General features: G+C 40.4%; 1 long non-coding RNA gene across 3 annotated transcripts in view; it reads right to left on the bottom strand.

Moving 5' to 3' along the window:
- The window catches only part of LOC107310818 (uncharacterized), a 104,377-nt gene that overhangs the window by 43,070 nt on the left and 41,523 nt on the right, over window positions 1-19,784 (bottom strand). For 2 of the 3 annotated variants that reach the window (XR_014944424.1, XR_014944425.1), the window contains exons 1-2: window positions 2,338-2,565; window positions 626-673 (exon numbers count right to left, since the gene is read on the bottom strand). This is a non-coding gene — a long non-coding RNA (uncharacterized LOC107310818). Of the gene's footprint in view, window positions 1-625; window positions 674-2,337; window positions 2,566-19,784 lie in introns of those variants that run through there. The other variant, XR_014944426.1, reaches the window with a different exon arrangement.

The raw sequence follows: 19,784 nt of genomic DNA, 5'->3' as shown, positions 1-19,784 counted from the left end.
ACAGTATTGCAAATTCAGTGACTTGGGACACACTCCAAGTTTTGTTATGTACATACATTAGAGATCATAAATTTCAGAAGCACCCTTCGATGCTTCGATTTACCATTTAGAAGTGAATTTAAGTCAACAGGTTAATGGTGGTTAACACATCCATTCCTACTAAACATCTCCTGTGAGATGTTAACATGTTGTGTTTTAACCCAGCAGCGCCACACAGCCTTTTTTTTCTGGCATTGTCTGTTCAACAAGAACTATAATGATAGATTGTGTTTTTGTTTTCACGGGAAATATGTTGAGTAACAAATATGTGGCTTAAACTGCACAATGAAAACCATCTTAAAAGTACTTAAAAGTCCCTTCCTAGAGTCAATTAATTGAAGAATGACTCACCTGAGCAAAATAATGGGCTGTCCAAAGATCTCTTTGGCTGCTCAAGAGAGCACTTTAGCAGGCAAAGTGACAATTATGTGAATTATGGTCAGATAAAGCATCCAAGTGTCTCATTTTCCTGTCTTGTTAAAACGCTCATATCTAAAGTTAAAGCTGTTGTATTAAGTACTTTCAAAAACGAAGGGAAGCAATACTTTTGAGTTGCAGAAGCCGTAGAAAATGACCTGATGCTTACCTCTATGAGCTTAAAGCATGGATACTCCTCTGCTAGATCTGCCAGGATCTTTGGGGACACGGGGAGCATGCAGGAGACAAAAGTAGTAAGAAAAAAATCAAAACAAAACCATTACATGTACTTGCATTATTAAAAATAAAATTGTTTGGGTTGGTTGCAGACTAAACCTCAGAGAAATTCCAGAGGAGTAGCAACTGAATGTTAAGCATCTCTAAACCTACAGAAATTAGCAGACTTCTTTTAGAGCCCTTTTGCATATCTTTAATTGAGCAAATTAAAGACTAAAAATCTCTTTGTAAGCAACTGTTGGGAACCGTTCATCAGTCTGCTCCCAAAACCATGGAAAGAAGCCTTGTATCTAAGGGTCTGGAACACTGAGCTTGATAGCAATGCTGTCTTCAAGAAGACTCCATGTATCCTGATCTCCCTGATACTATCACCATCCAGTTGGTTTGGTTCAGCTGCTCCACACACAGCCATTACTGCTGCAGCATTTACTAGCTTAAAACCTCCAAAGAGGCTTTGATGAAATCTGCATGCGACTGAAGACTGAGAGAGAACAGGTTGAAAGAAGGAAAAAAAATAAGTACAATGTGAGAGTGAACAAAAATGAAGAGATATATCTGCAGATTTAAATTGGTTTTCTATGACAGAAAAAAAATACACTGCATTACACACACACCTGAAAATTTGGTTACATCTGAACAAATCTCTTGCCTACAGCATTGCAAATCACAGAATGAGAGGGGTATAAGAGTGGCTAATATGAAGATGTTAACAAAAATGATGGCAGACGTTGAAAGGTTATTAGCAAAGGAAAACTCACCAATGTCCATATCACGACCAAAAATCTGAGGCACTCTCCACCAGGGAGCAAAATCCAAGAGATGCTGCCTCAGTGGTGGTCAGCACTTAAATGAGGTCTTAGAGGAGGTGGAGTTGAGCTCCACCCCTTCCAGGAGCACAGCTAAATTACTCTCACCTGTGCTCCCACAGCTGACCCAACACTTGCCTCAGCTGATTAATCAGAGGTTCAAACTGTGATTTTCCATACAGAGGGGGTTGGAAGGGAACTCAAGAGATCATTGAGTCCATCTGCCCTGATGAAGCAGGTATGCTACAGTCGGTATCTCAGGAAGTTGTCTAGCCAGGTCTTGAATATCTCCATAGAAGGAGACTCCACCACCTCTCTGGGCAACCTGTGCTAGTGCTCCATCGCCCTTACCATAAAGAAGTTCTTCTGCATGTTGGCACAGAACTTCCTATGTTCAAGTTTCAGGCAATTATTCCTTGTCCTATCACTATACAGTACTGAGAAGAGACTGGCCTCATCCATTTGTCTCTCAGCTTTCTTTAGATGTTTATAAACATTAATCAGATCCCCAGGTTGAGCAGACCCAGTTTACTCAGCCTTTCCTCGTACAGGAGATGCTCCAGGCCCTTCATCATCTTTGTGGCCCTCTGCTGAGCTCCTCCCAAGAGATTCCTGTCTTTTTTGAACTGGGAAGCCCAGAATTGGACACACTAGTCTAAATGTGGCCTTCTCAGGACAGCGTAGAGGGGAAGGATCACCTCCCTTGACCTGCTGGCCGGTGTTCTTTGAAATGCACCCCAGGATATCATTGGCTTTCTTGGCTACAAGGGCACACTGTTCATGGCCAACCTGTTGTCCACCAGGACCCACACAGAACACCCCTGCATCATCCCCTAACCTGTACTGATGCATGCGGTGATTCCTCCTTGGGTGCAAGACTCCACTCCTGCTCATCAGTTCCTCCTTGCTCTCTCCAGTCTGTCCAGGTTTCACTGAATGGAAGCACAGCCTTCCAGTGTGTCAGCCAACCTTCACAGCTTTGTTTTAGCAGGAAACTTTATGAGGGTGGACTCTGTTCCTTCATCCACGTTGATGAAGATGTTGAACAAGACTGGACCCAAAGAGTCTGGATCAAAAAAAGCAAGGAGATGTGAAAACATAAATATTGAGATTATGAATCAAACAGAAACCAGCGGTTAGCATTGTGTTGTATGCTTTATTAAATGATTGTCTTCACTGCCAAAAGAACATAAAAAGGCTGTTCAGAAACACTTTCCCTAGGCAGAGAAGTTATGAGATTGCCCATTCTAGACAGAAAGCAATCTGGGGCAGACATGGCTTGAGTAAATAAAAAACTAACAGTGATACAATGCTTAAGGCAGACCTTAAGATTTCCTTGTCACCTGCTTCTAACATGTAACAAAAAGGAGAGAAATTGAAAGATGAGAAGCTCAAACCAAATTTCATAGTAATGATATGTAATTTAACCAGGAAATTAGTCTTCTCAACAGCAAGCTGATACCCGGCATCCAGCCAGATTTGAAAAAAAAGGATAGGAAAGCCACAATCCTGAAGAATATCCGACTATTTTCCACCACTGGGCAGGGGCTAATCAGCTCCAGCTTTTAGATGAGAGGATTGAAAGCAGAGTTGCAGGCAGGTAATTAAGCACACCTATTCGTCGACCCACTCATCCATTCTCCTCTAACCAAACAATACCACACAAAAAGCCAGACCCAAAAGTAAACATACTCAATAAAGGAAAATCACATGTATTTAACAAGTAAATGGCAATTTTAATTAGCCATATTTGTGGAAAGTACTTATTCTTTCATTCAAGGAAGGTAATTTACTTCCAACACTTTGTAACTGAATTTTTTAAATGTAACTGATCTCTGAATGGTAGTTTTTAATTGATGCAACTGGGCTTTGAAGCTTGATTTTAATTGATTTATGAACTTAAAAAACAAAAAAACAAAAAAACAACTGTTTTCTTTTTTCCTTGCACTGCAGATCTTTGAATTCTGCTGTCTCAGAGAAAGAAAAATGAGTATGAAGCAGCTTGTTTTGGGATATTTCCTGGGAAAGGAATGAATTCTCCTATGCATAGGATTGAGCAGCTGTGAGCCACTGCAGGCTGACTAGTGCTCAACCATGGACTACTCTGCAGAAAGGGAAAAAAGACCAAAACGCATCCTATCCACACACCCCCATACTCATTATGGCACTTCTGGCATCCCATGCCAGTCATCCCGTGCCATCAATACTCAGTGAGATCTCATTTTGGGCACAGAGTCAATATACACTATGGGGCACGAGAAGCAGAAACATTTTACTTCTGAGTATTACACAGTGAGCTGAATGTAATATTTTCCCTCTGCGTAAGGCTGACCTGACTGTGCAGCTGCTGCTTACTTTACTGTATTTCCCACTCATGTACCAACTCAGACCAGCTTAGTTCAGACAAAGTCATGTAACTATGCGAGCAATATGCAGATGTTTACTCCTCATTTTTCTGTATCAAAACACCCAAAGCCCCTCACCGTTCTTCATTTCAGGCACTATATTTGAACTTTATTTATCTCAGCACCATTTATTTTCTCATCCACATTGCTCCTGCCTCTGCCCTTATTCTGCACAGGTCATTTTGACAATGCATTTTTACTTTTAAGAGGATAACAGTTATCCAAGGTGAGTGTTATCTGAGTAATTCTCATGTACTCCTGGTTGCTGATAGATTTCAACTGCTCTCTCATAAGACAAAGAAAATATCCCCCACCACTAACAACAAGGAACTCTTGGGACTTTGTTTCAGTGTCTCATCTTCTTGGGACCTTGGTGTTAGCCGTTATGTATGACTACTCTTAGGTAATCTTATATATGGCCAGACAGACTTTTTTCTTTATCAAGAGCTATACAAAATGTCCCTCTTATCCCTAAAAGGCAGGAAGTTGGGAATGTTAAGGGATAAAAAAAGATGAAAGAAAAATATAGGTATCTGCAGGTTGTCAAAAAAATAAGGTTCCCTTTCCAATGCTTCTTGAGAGGCTTCTGGAATTCTTCAAGAAGGAACCACGTTACTTAAGGAAGATGAAAATGAAGTAGCGTTACTTTCTCCAGAATCACAGTGTTTGTCAAAGTGGCAGAGTATTTTTGTCTTCAAAGAGCTCTGTAATCCCCCACATCTTTGGCTGATCCTGCAAACGCTGTCAGAGGGATGGTGATTTGTGCCAGGTGCTGCTGCTGGTCTGTTGTGAAGCCTCTAGCAGAAATCTAAGACAAGAGGTAAAAAAGAAATGAAGCTGCACGGAGTCATCCCTGTCCTTTAAAAGCTCCTGATGTCAATGCTCAGTTTCAAAGCAAACTCTGCTTCAGAGCCAGGCCCTCCTCCATGAAGCTGGCAAGGAGAAAGTAAACCAAGACTTAATGAACCATTTCTGCACAAGGCTGATTTATGCTTCACAAGCATTAGGATTCACAAGGGTTATCGGAGTGGGGCCAAATGTTTAAACAAAAAGAGGTGCGATGGCATATGGGAAATTGGTAATCACAGCCTGAACCTCAGATTAATCAGCTGAGGCAAGTGTTGGGTCAGCTGTGGGAGCACAGGTGAGAGTAATCTAGCTGTGCTCCCAGAAGGGGTGGAACTTGACTCCACCTCCTCTAGACCTCATTTAAGGGCTGACCACCACTGAGGCAGCATCTCTTGGAGATTGTTCTGTGGTGGAGATTGCTCCAGCTTTTCCAGCCAAGGTATTGATATTAGTGAGTTTCCCTTTACCTTTTGAATATTTGCCATCTTCCATATTATTTACCCTTACAGATGGATAGTTTCTTCAACTTGAAATCAGAATCCCTTAACTGTGCATCACAAGAAGGGTTGTAATGGCCCAAGAAATATATCCTGGAGTGCATTAAAGTTATTCATTTATTTATGTCTGTTTGTGATATCAAAATAATTCAGAAATAGTGAAGGGTGAATAAAAGGAAACAGTTTACTGAGAACTGGTTTAATGCCCATAGTCCCTGCTATTAACGGGGTGCTGCATTAAGGTTGTGGAAGTAATTTCAAAGAGGGTTTCAAAAGGTGATAACAGAGAAATAAAGGACAAACAGCTGATTCAATCTCTAATTCAGTCTGGCAAAAAAGAAAATGAAATGAAACAAAGCAGAGCATTAAAATAAATGAGAGGGAACTCCTCCTGGTCGCTACAATTTCAGTGTTTTATCACTACAGCGAATCTGAACCTCATGTTTCCCAGTCCTGCAGTCCACAGCTTTCTGCTACAATCAAATAACAGATAATAATCAACCCAGGGTGCTTAAAATGACTGCACACAGCTGGTAAAACACTCTTTTTCTAGCATATTCTTCATCAGTTTTTGCCCTTAATACATACTTGACCTAATGATGGGCAGACTACCCACTGACTCACCCTCATCAGGATGAGAGCACACAGACCACTGTCAATCAAGGGCCCAGCTGGTTTGCTCCCTACAAGTGATTCAGAAGGAATGTCTAAATGTGTCTGTGGGGATCTTTTCACAAGAAATAACTGTGTCTGTTGTCCTAAGATAGATACCTTTTATTGTCTGTGTGATGTGATGGACAGAAAAAAATAATTAAAGCGCGCTTGGCATATGTTTTGAAAACATTCAGTCTCCCAAAATAAAGACAAATCCATGGGCTTCATTCCTTGATCTCTTCTGCTTGCTCTCATATTGCTTCAAGGGGGCAAACTGTGCTGAGGACTTTATGGTTCCTGTTCTAGGGATTGCAAGTGGGCAACTCAGCCGTTAGCTCATAGCCTGAGCCAAAGTGTGAGGGGTGGAAATGCCATAGAAACAGCTGCTGAGATTTCTAGTCCAGATTTGTGAGCCCAAGAGGTTTAGATAATGTAAGGAACGCACCAGCATTTGACATTGCGTAGAACTAAGGCAGCTCATTAACTGCTTTTTTACAAAGCAGTGCAAGACCTATTAATTTAGAAACTAAGCTCAGAGTATTAATGTTGTTGTGGTTTACACTAAGGATTGATCTAGTATCTATTTATCAGTGTAGTTCTATGTGCTCTAACTAATGGCTCTTTAAGCCTTCAGACTAGTGGTTTCTTCACGAGTTCTCACGAAGGAGCATTTGCCACTAACTTCACAGAAAAAAACAGGTTCATGTAATAAGTGTGTAATACAGTGAGAGAAAAGTGAAAAAACATGGAGGGTAAAACAACTGCATAATTTAAAGGTCTCCACTGTTATGGAAATTTATGCTTTATATGGATAGGTGACAATATGATGTGAACAAAAGAGATGGATTTCTAACATAGTTTGTCTGATTTACAAATGAGAAACGTATTCAATATTTTGTTTCACACAGCTTTTTTCTTATTTTTATTTCTAGACCCTCTGGCATCACTTGCACTCGCTGACAATTGCTTCACACAATCCCTTCTTGGCTGCTTCAGTGGGCAGAAAGACAACCAGCATTATTTGCAGTGCCAAAACATGGCCCGCAATATATAAGCTAGAAAGCACAGGCTGATTTTAAACTCCATCATAACAGAAAGATGCTTTATTCTTACTTTACAGAGATCAATATGACCATTTCCAAGTGATGATGATGACAGATCACTCTGAAGGTAGTATATGATCTTAGAGCTGCTAGTTAGCAATGGTGTTTACTATACACAGACTTAAGCACTTCTTATGTTCAGGCATTTTAACTCAAATATATTCAATATAGTAAGCTTTTAAATGTAGATACACCTAGGGTATCAGCACCTACTTTTTAACTTAATAATATCATTACACATTATAAATATGTCTGTATGTGATAAACATGCTGTGGTACATAAGAAAATTGGATTGCACATTTACCCTAATTGTTTGATGAGACATTGTTATTCTAATTAACTATATAGGTGATGATTGGCTACATTTTATTACATATCCTTGCACTGAACTGTGCTTGCAATTGCACTAGCTTAGTAGCATTATAATCCAAGCTGAATTTTCAAATAAGAGAACAATTTCAGTATCATTTAGAGAAAGTGCACTTGACTAGGAGCCACACAGAGAAAGGGATGAGAAGCACGTGATTTTTTTGAACACTGATGTAAATTGGTCATGAAAACCATTCAGATGCTGAAGCCTATGCTTAGCTTTGATGACCCTCATATGTTACTGTATCATCTTTTCATTAATTCAGTGAGGGAGAAAATACAGAAAGAGAAAAGTGGATGGGGGATGACATGTAACTCCAGAGTTTAATGGCCTGCAGACATTTCAACTCATTTTTTACCACTGTGGTGAACTTCTAAACATCCCCCCATAATACCGTTCTTACCCACTTGGATATGAAAATAAGTTGCTCAAAAGCCCACTGGAGCCCCAGCACAAGCTCTGCAAAAAATGGCAGCAATAATGCAGCCCTGAAATCCTGAAATGGTGGAACTGGCATTCCTGGAATCATCATAGAATCACAGAACAGCCTGGTTGGAAAGGACCACAATGATCATCCAGTTTCAACCCCCCTGCTATGTGCAGGGTCACCAATCACCAGCCCAGGCTGCCCAGAGCCACATCCAGCCTGGCCTTGAATGCTTTCAAAGATGGGGCATCCACAGCCTCCTTGGGCAACCTGTCGCAGTGCGTCACCACCCTCTGTGTGAAAAACTTCCACCCAGGAATATCTAACCTAAATTCACTCATCCTTTGGCCATGGCCCTGCTCAGGGCTGTAGTGAGGTTGGTGCTAAGAAAGCAGTAGGACTTCCTCAGGTATCTCAAAATACGTGAAGCCCAAACCCAAAGGCAGACCTCTATCTGCCTTTCTACACATGCTATTATACAAGAGCAATATTAAGTATTAATATTAATATTCACTGATAGGAAGAAATAATGGGATTAGAATAATTTATTTTGAAAAATATCTTCCATCGGAGCAGAATGAACTGTGAGCACTGCTCATCGACACCATTTACCTGATAGGTCATTTCCTATAAATAAGAAATGTATGTAAATCAACAGGTAATAGGAATCCTTGCAATGCTATTTGAGAGCTGCCTTTGCCTCCAGTTTTTCTGTTTTGTTTTATTTTTTGCACTTAGGAGCACACTGCTGCCAGATCCTCCATTTTGACAGTCACTGGTGGAATAAATATTCTGCAATTCCCTTTTTGTCCTCCGGTTTGATGGAACTAGGAGTGGGATGATGGCTGTGCTCAGCTCAGTTGCAGTTGAGTCTTTTGATCTTGCACTTTGGTTCAGATTTTTGATCTTTTGATTCTCACATCTGTTTTCCTGCCTTGCTGCTTGTTAACAGCAGTGCTTGGGACAATTGTTGTCACTGCAGGAATTCACCAAGACCTAACAATGCCTCTCCATTTGTGCTTTCCGTCCCTTCATCCTAACCCTCCTCATCTCATGCTACACAGAGCATGGTGCCAAAGCCAGCCTTCCAAAACCTGAAATGATTTAGAGTAGCATACAAAATGTCATCCCTACAATTATATGTAAAATTACAAAAAAAAAAAAAAAAAAGCACAAAGAAATACCCTTGGCATAATACCTCGGAAAGCTTTTCTTATGAAGTAAGAGCTCTTCGCATGGGGTGTCTGCAAGGCGCTCCTTCCAGCAGCTGGCCTGCTGACTGAAAAAGAAAGGCTTGAGGCAATTTGGCATGGATTTTGTGCCAGACCATTGTAAGAGTGGCTTTTTTGCCTCCCCATCTTCCTACATGCCCTGCAGCTTGATATAGACTTTAGCATCACAAATGCAGCCTGAATACCAAAAAAAAAAAAAAAAAATGTTTCAAGTAGTAGAAAAAAAAACAAAACAAGAACACAGACATGAGACAGCTATAATTAAAGTCATATCCATAAAAATACATGCACATATGTACATGATGCCTAGATATATATTTAAGCAAAATTTATTATTGGTTTTAATAGTATCTGTAATGCCTCGAGGAATCAGAGCTTGTTTAGGAGGAACTGGATAAATCAGATAGTCATGTAACCAGGAAAAGGGAAATGCAGCATAGTTAGTTGCTCTTTCCTTCAAAGTCATTTTCTACTTTGAGATTTGCTCAAGAGTAATCCTAGGGGAAAAATAAAGCAAAACAATATTGCCCTAAAAATACATCTGCTGATCATCTGCTGATCCTCTTCTTCGCCTTATGTTATCAGACTGACTATGAATTGGACTGACATCATGAAGCTGACTGCCTCAAGAGAAATAAAGCTGAAGGACCAGCAGAGTTTCTGTTGCTCTCTGCAGGGCTCAGGCCACAAACAGCCCCAGAAGAACAACTGAGGACCGAGCTCAATTCATCCGACTAACAACTCCAACTGCTGTTGTGAAAGGTAAAGTAAGACATTTGCCACACAAATAAGAGAAGGAAGACAGTGAAATAGATATTGTAACACTTAGAAAGGCTTTTTTTTAATGTAACATTCCTTTTCTTCAGAGAAAAGCATGAGTAAGATGAGTAAGAGTGCTATGGACATCTGCACACCACCGAGAGCCTGAACTCAGCAGAGAATTACTGCAAGTCTGAACAAATGAGCCAGCACCTTAAAAAGAATCCAAACATGGAATCATAGGATTAGGGTTGGAAAAGACAACTAAGATCCCCAAGTCCAACCACCAATCTGTCTTACTGTGCCCGCTAAACCATGTCAGCCACTCTGCCCCAAGTCTGTTCTGCTATGTGGGGTTTTTGTTGTGGCCAGAGTATCATCAGACACTTAGATATTGTTGAACTCCAACCCACTGGCTCCAGCCCAGTGATCCAGGCTGTCCAGACCCCTCTGCAGGGCCTTCCTATCCTCAGGCCAATGGACACTTGGTGTTATCTGCAAACTTAATGAGGTTACATTTGTGAGTCATTTAGAAGCTAAATTCTCAAGGTTTTCATTTGTTTTAATGCTCCTCATTGAAAACTCATCCTTTTCTATCTTAGTGACACAATGGAAAGACATACTGGCTTTTCTTTGTTGAGCCTTCAGCTTTTAGGGGCTGAAGGAGCAGGCAAAGAAAAACAGGACCAGGAATTATCACAGAAAGGAGGAATGTTGGACTTGACATGTCATCCCTCACCACTAACACAGACCCTGCCAGCATACTGCTGATCCACATGTCAGACCATGTACTGCCTCCTGCTCTCCCTTGGGTGACAAGTATCCACACCACCTCATGTCCATCTACTGGGTAAGCAGCAGCGCCCCGTACACCCATCAAAGCCTCCACCTGCATATTTAAGACCAAGGGAAAATTAAGATGCGTTTTGAAAGACATGCTCAAAACAAGATGGGTGTGAAAAGGGTGAGGCATTCTGAGGTCAGTTCCCATAAACAGCACTAATGATGTTCTGAACGACGAATTATGGGAGAGCAGCATCTGGTGCAGGGAAGCCAGGACTTAGTGTGAATATAATTAGTCTGGCTGCTGAATTAAAAACAATAGAAAGAAATTCGCCAGTACCTTAAAAGGGCAAGTTCTGCTTAAATGGCAATGCTGATAGATTTTCATCTAAAAAGCTCTTTCAGATGTCTATAACAATTGCCCCGTGTAAAATAAATCTCTCCCTTCACTTCTGAATGGCTGAAATATTATCACAGAGGTGCTGAAAATACAAAAAAAAAAAAAAAAAAAGCAATTAGAACTGGCTTTTCTAGGTTCTTGTCACCTCAGGTAAACTGATGGTATCACACAAAGATCAATGGAGAGCCCAGTCCTGATTCTCACAGATAATGTTGCCTGGATGAGACAAAACCAGACTTGAATAAATTCATGAGGATAAAGAGGTTCTATTGGTTTCTAATGAACGTGGGCTGTTGCTGTTGTTGAGAAGACCTCCCTGGAATGAACCAGGAGCACTTTCACTATTTCTTTTCCCAGAGAAGCTCTCCTAAAAGCTAAACACCAGGGCATGTGATGGCAGCTCAGTTTGGTACCTTAAAGCTTCAGTTCGGGAAGGCATCTCTGTGCAAGTTTAAACACATTTAAACATGGGATTCATAAACATGATTTGGGGGTTAACACCTACCAGGCATGTTATAAGCAAGACTTTGCATACATGCTGTTGTCCAGGGACTTGCTGGAATGTTGTACACATAGGAAATCCTCACTCAGAGTGGATGTCCGTGCATCAAGCAGATAAAAGAGCTCAGAGTAAGCCACACTGGTAGAGCTAGGTGACACTGTAAAGTGCAACTGACATCTTAGGAATAAAAAGTGTGTGTGTGTATATATATATACATTGTTGTTAGCAAAGCTATCACCCAAAGACCTGCTTATTCTACCTTTGCACACTGAACCTTATCAACACAAGTGGTAAAAGCACACACACACAAACGGAAAAGATAAATCTATACCAAAACCCATCCCCACCCTGTGAGCTGATTAAGAAGCTTCTTTAAATAAGGCAGAGTAAGCAAAGTCTGTGTCCACTCATTTATTCAGCTCCTTTCCCCTGGGGCTATACTGTGCCATGATTCTGATTCTCCTTTTAGCATTTTGCTTATCTTCAGGCAGTGATTACTGAGCTTACTGTTGGAAATCCGGATCTTCAGAACTCAGAAGATACAATGATTCATTATCCTTGATAGCTATCTATCTTTCATCTGCTCACTGGTTAGTCTAACACTGCTCCATCACATCTTATCTATTCAAGTCTTATTCCTACCCTTACTTATGTCAAAAGATCTCTACCTGTACTGTAGGTAATTCCTTCTTTTATTTTTCATTAACAACAGAAAATAAGATGAGGTGTGGGAGCAGAGAATTAAGTTTGGGTAAAAGAGTTTACAGACTCCCTCACTGTACCACGGGTGAGGTTTGCAGCTCTGGGGAATGTAAGAGGAAGCACCAAATGTTTGACGCCCTCTTCCCTTTTGGAAGCAAGACACAAAGCACATTTGTCACATCCCAATATGAAAAGCACCTAATGCAACCAAAGTGCTAGAATGCAAATTGTTGAAGTGGCTGCCGTGTCCCTGGGGCACAGAAGTGGTGCAGCAGGGAGCTGATGATGGAGTCTTCTTGCACACACTGTGAAGCACTGGGGAGACCTCTGCTCGGGGCTGCCTCCCTGGCAGGTGCTGTGCCAAGCCAACTTTTGAGTTAACATACATTATTCATCCCAGTTTTATCAGGAGTTACCCTTACTTTGTCCTCTGTTTGATTTTGGTTCCAGCTGCCAAATCCCCTGGTGTCTTTTAAGTATAAATGATCAAGAGATATTCGAAGCACATTTACATTTATTTGACTTCTGTTAACAACTTCATCCATTTAAGCACTTTAATATTAATATTTCCCAGGGTTACATTACAGGAATTACTACAGTTGTTGATTCATCACAAAGAATATTCTAAATTCTCTCTCTTCCAAATTATTTTGGCAATTTTAAATCCCAAGAGTTATTTCTGAGATGTGAGCTACAATGGTATTGTTCAGTGGCTTCCTTCTGTCTTTTCTTCAGCTTTTCAGTTTGTAATTATATATTTTGCTAAGTAATACCCATTAGCTGCATGTTTATCCTATTGTCAGACTTCTAAGAGAGAGTAAAATCCACTACTCTAATCCTATCAGAGCAAAAATGTTTGGGATTTCCTTTGCAAAGTGCCTTATAAATACTGTGCATAAGAATTTTCTAACAACAGCTCAGGGGCATTATGTAAAAAAAAACAACAAAAAAGCCAACAAAACAACCAAAAAGCCAACAATCCAAACTTTCAATCCCTTATTAAAATATCAACTTATGCAAACATACATTGCAGTGCACTAAACGCACGCACAGAGAAAACATTATTCCAGGTGATTACAGAGAATTAATTCCTCCTTGGACTTTCCCTGCCATAAACATAAAGGGATTAATCCACCACTGGCGGAACTGTGACACATGTATTACCTGAGGGCCTGTCCCCACAATGTTTTCAGTGAATTTTGACCCATAGTGCTGCGTGTCAGCTGTAGTTGAATACCCAATACTTTTGCTTCTACAACTTTAATATGCCCAGAGGAAATACCCATGGTATCCATTCATCCTTCTGCTGTTTCCTCAACCCATTCCGATTGCGTGGTAATGTTGAAGTGGTTAGTTGAGCAATTATGAAGCATGAAGTACAATAGAATGGATAGAGAGCCCAGGAGTGCTACCAAAGAAAAAAGACTGAAAAAGACACCATAAGCTTCTGTGGATTATTAAGTTCCACAAATATTCCTAATTTGTTACGTGACTTCAGCATGAGACTCCTGTGTGAGACCCCTGCACCCTGAGAGCTAGAAACTGGAGTTCCCAGTGAGGCTGTATTGTAGAGCTGTGCGTACGCTGCCTCCAGTGACAAGGGTGGGAAAACTTGGCAAGGCCTTACAGCTGACAAGCACAGATTTCAAAGCAGAAGGTGTCAACTGGAGGCATTGGGACAGATGGGCAGAAGAGAGAAGACTGTGCCCAACTCAGCAAAGCACTCTCAAGAATGAAGACTCCGAAGACTTCAGCCAATTTTTGGCAATGAAGGCAAATAACAGAGCTAATAAACAAAACAAAGCTGGAGACTGCTCCTTTTTTGAGGGGCACCTGACCCATTCAGTTTGCTTGTGCTCTGCCAGGCTGAGCAGCATCAGTGAACTGGCCAGATCCCACCAGCTCTCCTGATGGGGAAGTGGATCTGCAGAGGAGCAGAAAGGTTGGGGAGAAGCCAATAAAGCCTGGGAACTAAAAAGGTTCCTGGCATCAGCCATGATGAAGATATTCAGCCAAGAACACAAATAAAATCAAAATGAAAATCAAATTACTCTGTTTCTTACTTCAATCTGCTGCATACATTTCTCATATAGCAGTTGACACTTGAGCTATAGTAAATTTAGCAATGAGATTTCCCTGTTTATTGCAATATCAGTCCAGTCTGGATATGTAAATGATACATCATAATCCAGAAATGATTACAGCATTTAATACAACAACATCATAAAACGCAGTGCACTTCACTTCTGTGCAATCAGTCAAGTGCAGATGGCTAGGTGTTCAAAAGCTACTTGAAATGAGAATATGCAACCACAGGCAGCACTGCCCACTAAGAACACAAAAATGAGGCAGTCAAAAGCCTTGTGCTGCTTGGTGCCTGTTTCTGAGACAGCTTCTTGTCAAGAACTTTTCTTTTGCTTTTGCAGGTGCTCATGGACTTTGGAGAACAGTCATGCTTTTCTTCCTGGGAGATCATGGTGGGATCCAGGAATGGGCTGTTCCCTTGCCTTGGGCTTTCAGCAAGCCTGATGGCAGAGATGTCCTTTACACCTCCATAAAAGCCAGCATTTTCTTTTCAAAATGAAAATGTCAGGTCAAGGTTTTGGTAAAATATGTACTTTTGAGATTTAGACATCGTACCTCTGCTGCTCAAGAGACAGGCAAGGTTTGCTCCATAGGTTAAAGTACATTTGGCCTCCCATAATTAAGCTGGGCTGATGTTGAAGAAGGAATATGAGATTTATGGCTCCACAAGGTGTTTACACAAAACACAATACATCTCTGTAGCCTACTGTAAGCCCGTAACTCTTTTGGGCACAAGTACTCAACTGGGAGCATGGGAATGCAATGTCCTGACCTATGCTCCACAGAGCAACGGCTCTAGAATTCTATCACATACATTCAATTACAGTCTGTCCGTCAATTTTTTCTTTGTTCCAAAGTGAGCAAATCTCCCACTGCTTTTGAAAGGATGGTCAATTTCAACAAGCCAGTGGAAATGTCCACTTCTAAGAAAAGATCAGCATATTTCCTCTTCCCCTCAAAAATAAAATAAATAGAAATAAAAATAAAAATTGATCAATAAAACAAGCCCACAAATAAAGAAAGAAAAGAAGTAAGAAAGGAAGAAAAGAGGAAAGAAGAAAAGGAGGGGTGGGGAGGGGAGGGAGGAAGGAAGTGTACGGGAAATTGGTAATCACAGCCTGAACCTCTGATTAATCAGCTGAGGCACGTGTTGGGTCAGCTGTGGGAGCACAGGTGAGAGTAATTTATCTGTGCTCCTGGAAGGGGTGGAGCTCGACTCCACCTCCTCTAAGACCTCATTTAAGGGCTGACCCCCACTGAGGCAGCATCTCTTGGAAGCTGCTCCCTGGTGGAGACTGCTTCAGCTTTTCCAGTCAAGGCATTGATATTGGTGAGCTTACCTTTTGAATATTTACTATCTTTCATATTATCTGCCCCTACAAGGAAGGGAGGAAAAGAAAGGAGAGGCGAGGAAAAAAAGTAATCCAATTAGCACCTATAGCAGGTGCAAAATTCTAGCCCCCAAGACAAGGTCTGACAATACTTGAAAGGACAAACAAATACATGCAGCAATTGCTTTTGTTATTAATCCATTGCTCAAAATACTGCCTTTGCCAGAAAGCCAAGGAGTGAAAGCTAAGTGGGAAAAATGTCTCCTGAGTATACTGAAGTGTTTCTATCTGAACAGATGTCCTCTTGTTTCTGTTATAAAGCAAACACACTCTTGCACGACTCAGTTAACACTCAAACATGATAAACCATTTGAAAAGAAAATAATTGTGTTATTCCTTTCTTAAATTATTATGTATTCCAGATAGATGATAATTTTGAATGCAATGCTTTAGTAATCAATGATGAGGTGGTTCCCTTTCTCAAAGTCATTAAAATTTCATGCATCCAGCTTCCAATCACTTAGAACTGCATCCTTCATGCTTTGCATGTTTTTTTATATTTGATAACTCATGAGCCATTTGCTTATGCTATTTCCCCAAGAAAGTTATGCATTAATTTTTAAAGTAATAAAGATATGCAAGTGTATATGTGAAAAGTTTCCTGCTTATAAATATCTTGCTTTGATGGATGCAGTATATTAAGCCACTTTTATTTCTTTAGAGCCATGTAGTCCAGAATTTCTCATATCACACATGTACTTATATCACTCTGGTAAACACAACCCACGTAATACAGCATGTACTTCAAACTCAACACAACACAGACACTAGGAATGGTCACCAGCATCCTCTTCTTAACTGACTGAACAAAGCTGTGATCTGACCGAGGAAACAGATATTTTCCTAGTGCATAAATACCTGTATTTCTTTCATGAAATAACAAAGCATATATATTAAAAAATTAGGTTTTAAGAGCACCTCATGAATCTAAGTACAAGTACTCTAGTACCAAATACAGCTCTTAACTCCAGTGTTGTGTAGTTCTACTCAGCTGCTCTTCAGTAAGAATACCTACCAGTGCCATAGCAGATGCATCCTAAAGCATTCTAACAAAACTCATCTAAATTTTAAGACTAAAACAAGGTTGTTTGTTTGTTTGTTTGTTTTAACTTTTACAACTTAGGGATCTAAGTGGTTTGAAGGGAAAGGGTGGAACACAACTTTTTGTAAACCTGTGATGTGTAAATAATGACCTCTGAAATAGCATTTACAACAACCTGAACAAGCAGAGGTGATTAGAATATATGAAAGACTTTTTTCAAATCTGCCTCTGGATTCAGATAATCAGTGGCATAGTATTAGCACAGATACACTGTGTAACACCTGCAGTACCAAAAGGACTAAGAGCAGCAATTACCTCCATAGCATAAGCAGGCAGAGCTCCTTCTGCTCATGCTCAAGAGGCAGATGCATTCAGCAATAACATAGCTATTTCTACATGTGCAAAGGATTGCAGCACCTTAAATTCTGATAAATGCTCCATTTTTGAACAGTCAGTGATTTTTCCAACACTGTTAAAGGCATCCCTGCCCCTCTGTGACATATCTATGGGGCTTATTTAGCTTGAAAAAGGGAATGGTCTGGGGAGACTTCACTGTGGCCTTCCAGTACTTGAAGGAAATCATAGAATCATAGAATGGCTTGAGTTGGAAGAGACCTCAAGGCTTATCAGGTTCCAACTGCCCTGCTACAGGCAGGGGGAGGAGGGAAGGAACAACTTTTTACATGGTTTGATAGTGATAATACATAGGGGAAAATTGGGGTAGCTGTTCAGAAAAGGTTTTAACTCAGACAACACTGAAGCACTGGCAGAGGCTGCCCAGAGAGCTGTAGGTGCACCATCTCTGGAGGTATTCAAGGCCATGTTGGATGGGGCCCTGGGCAACCTGATCTGGTGGGAGGCAACCGTGCCCATGGCAAGGGGTTTGGAGTTTGATTTTTAAGGTCTCTTCCAACCTAAGCCATTCTATGATTCTATGAGCTCTCTCTCCCACAGGATTCTCCTGGGGAAACTGGCAGTCTTGGACAGGTAGACTCTTCAACAAACATCTGCAAATGCTAGAACAGTTTCTGAATATTAAATAATGTTACTAGAAGTTCAAATGTTTCTGACTACAAATATATAATAATCAACTTGTTAGTAACTCAGTGTTAAAGGCCAAGAATTCATAAGTGATTTAAACTCTTAAACAACTTGAAGGGTTCCCCCTATTAAATATTGAAAATATTGGAAAACCCTTCCGAAGCATAAAATTTCAGACCTTGTTAATTAGGATGGTAAAAGTAACATCCTCTGTTTCCAAATTATTCTGCTTCCCCTGTTAAGGCTGTGTAATTTATTATGAATCAAATGAATAATTCATAGCTACTGTGAGACCTTGGCCAACTCCACATAGAATCATCTGTGAACAATGCACTGTTCAAACTTCAGGCCACTTTGCTGTGGCTGTGTTTAGTATCCCAGCATCTATGTTTACTGGCTGGCATGCTCTTCACCAACCTGAAATCATCAGTATTTGCACAAAAACCTGACTCCGCAGACACCTGGCAAAAGAAGAATATTTAACGTATGGCAAAATCTGCATACACTTCAGAAAGGATTTTAATTATTTTGTCAAATACTGTGAAGCTCACAAGAAGAATCATGGTATAACTGAATGATAGAATCACCAAGACTGGAAAACACCTCCAGGGTCATCTAGTCCAACCTTTCACCTACCAGCACTCAAAATCACCCCACTAAACCATGTCCCTTAGTACAAAAGTGAGAGATATTAATTTAGAAGTTTTGTGCTTTTTATTAATTAGGATGGTAACAGACATATTGCAAAGTGTTTCTCCTCAGAAAAAGAAATTAATTAAAAATTATATATATATATATATATATATATATATATATATGTATGTATGTATGTATATATATATATATATACACACACACACACACACACACACACACACATAAATATTACCTAAATAAAACCTCAATCCCCAAACCTTGTATTCTGGCCACAAGTAGGAATGCAACACTGAATTCAGCAAATTAGGAAAAAATTGCCAAGTCAGAGACACCCAACATTCCTCATACACCAGTCTATGATGTAGTACAAAAAAAGGACAGAGAGAAGGCAAAAAGTGTTGAAGAATTTAACACATTAATCATATTGACAGCAAGAGAATAGTTCTGCTCTGAGAAATGTCAAATACATCGTGCATTTCTGATTCTCGACAGTGTGAAGTAGGTTAGATATCAATGGAGGGGCAAAAGACTAAAAGTTTAAAGGAATATGTATTCATTGCAGGCTGTAAGCTGAGACACATAAGTTAGCTAATGTACATATCCATTGCTGTCTGGTTTATTAATAACATTTAACTGTCGGTGTGGGACAAGTTTTTCTCTTTTTCACACTCTAAAGCCCAGCAATAGAAAGCTGTAGCCATAGTAACACTGATGCTGTTATTAGGGAGAACCACTCACATCCACTCAAAAAGAAGCATTTTTAAATTCAAACATCAGCACTGAAGTAGTGTAGGTGGGGGCAAGGTACTACCTACTGTGCTGTAAAAGCAAATATGCCCAAAGACCAATACAGCCTCAGCTGGCAATAAAATGGGCAGGTTGTGACATTCTGTGCTGCTGCAGCATTTTGTTTTATTGGGAAAAAAAAAATAAAGAATTCAGGCAGTTATATCAAAGAGACCAAAAGGCAAAGAAAAGCTCCTGAGTGTATAGGAAATTGGTAATCACAGCGTGAACCACTGATTAATCAGCTGAGGCAAGTGTTAGGTCAGCTGTGGGACATGCCAATTCACCAAACTTCCCACCATATCTTTTAACTTCGGTACTTTCTTAAACCAAGGAAAGATAAAAATGGGCACAACAGCTAACACCTGGTCCCACCAGGGAAAGCAACTTGAGCCCATGAGAGGCAGAGGCATGGAGTGATACCGGGGCCCAACAAGAACAGGCCTGGAAGGCAGCCCATGCCTGGCCCATGCCAGCCAGCCACAGCTTGAGCACTGTTTTCAGGGCAGTTGCAAAGACAAAACTGCTCATGGCTCCCATCCAAATTTAGCAAGGCTTTTTAATCAGCAAAGCCAAAATCTAATAATAGGAAAGCCTAG

Source organism: Coturnix japonica, chromosome 3 (genome assembly GCF_054131305.1).
Source record: "Coturnix japonica strain WE chromosome 3, WE-NBRP24, whole genome shotgun sequence".
Taxonomy (NCBI): domain Eukaryota; kingdom Metazoa; phylum Chordata; class Aves; order Galliformes; family Phasianidae; genus Coturnix; species Coturnix japonica.
Note: the sequence above shows the minus strand (reverse complement) of the source record. Positions and strands in the feature narration are given on the sequence as shown.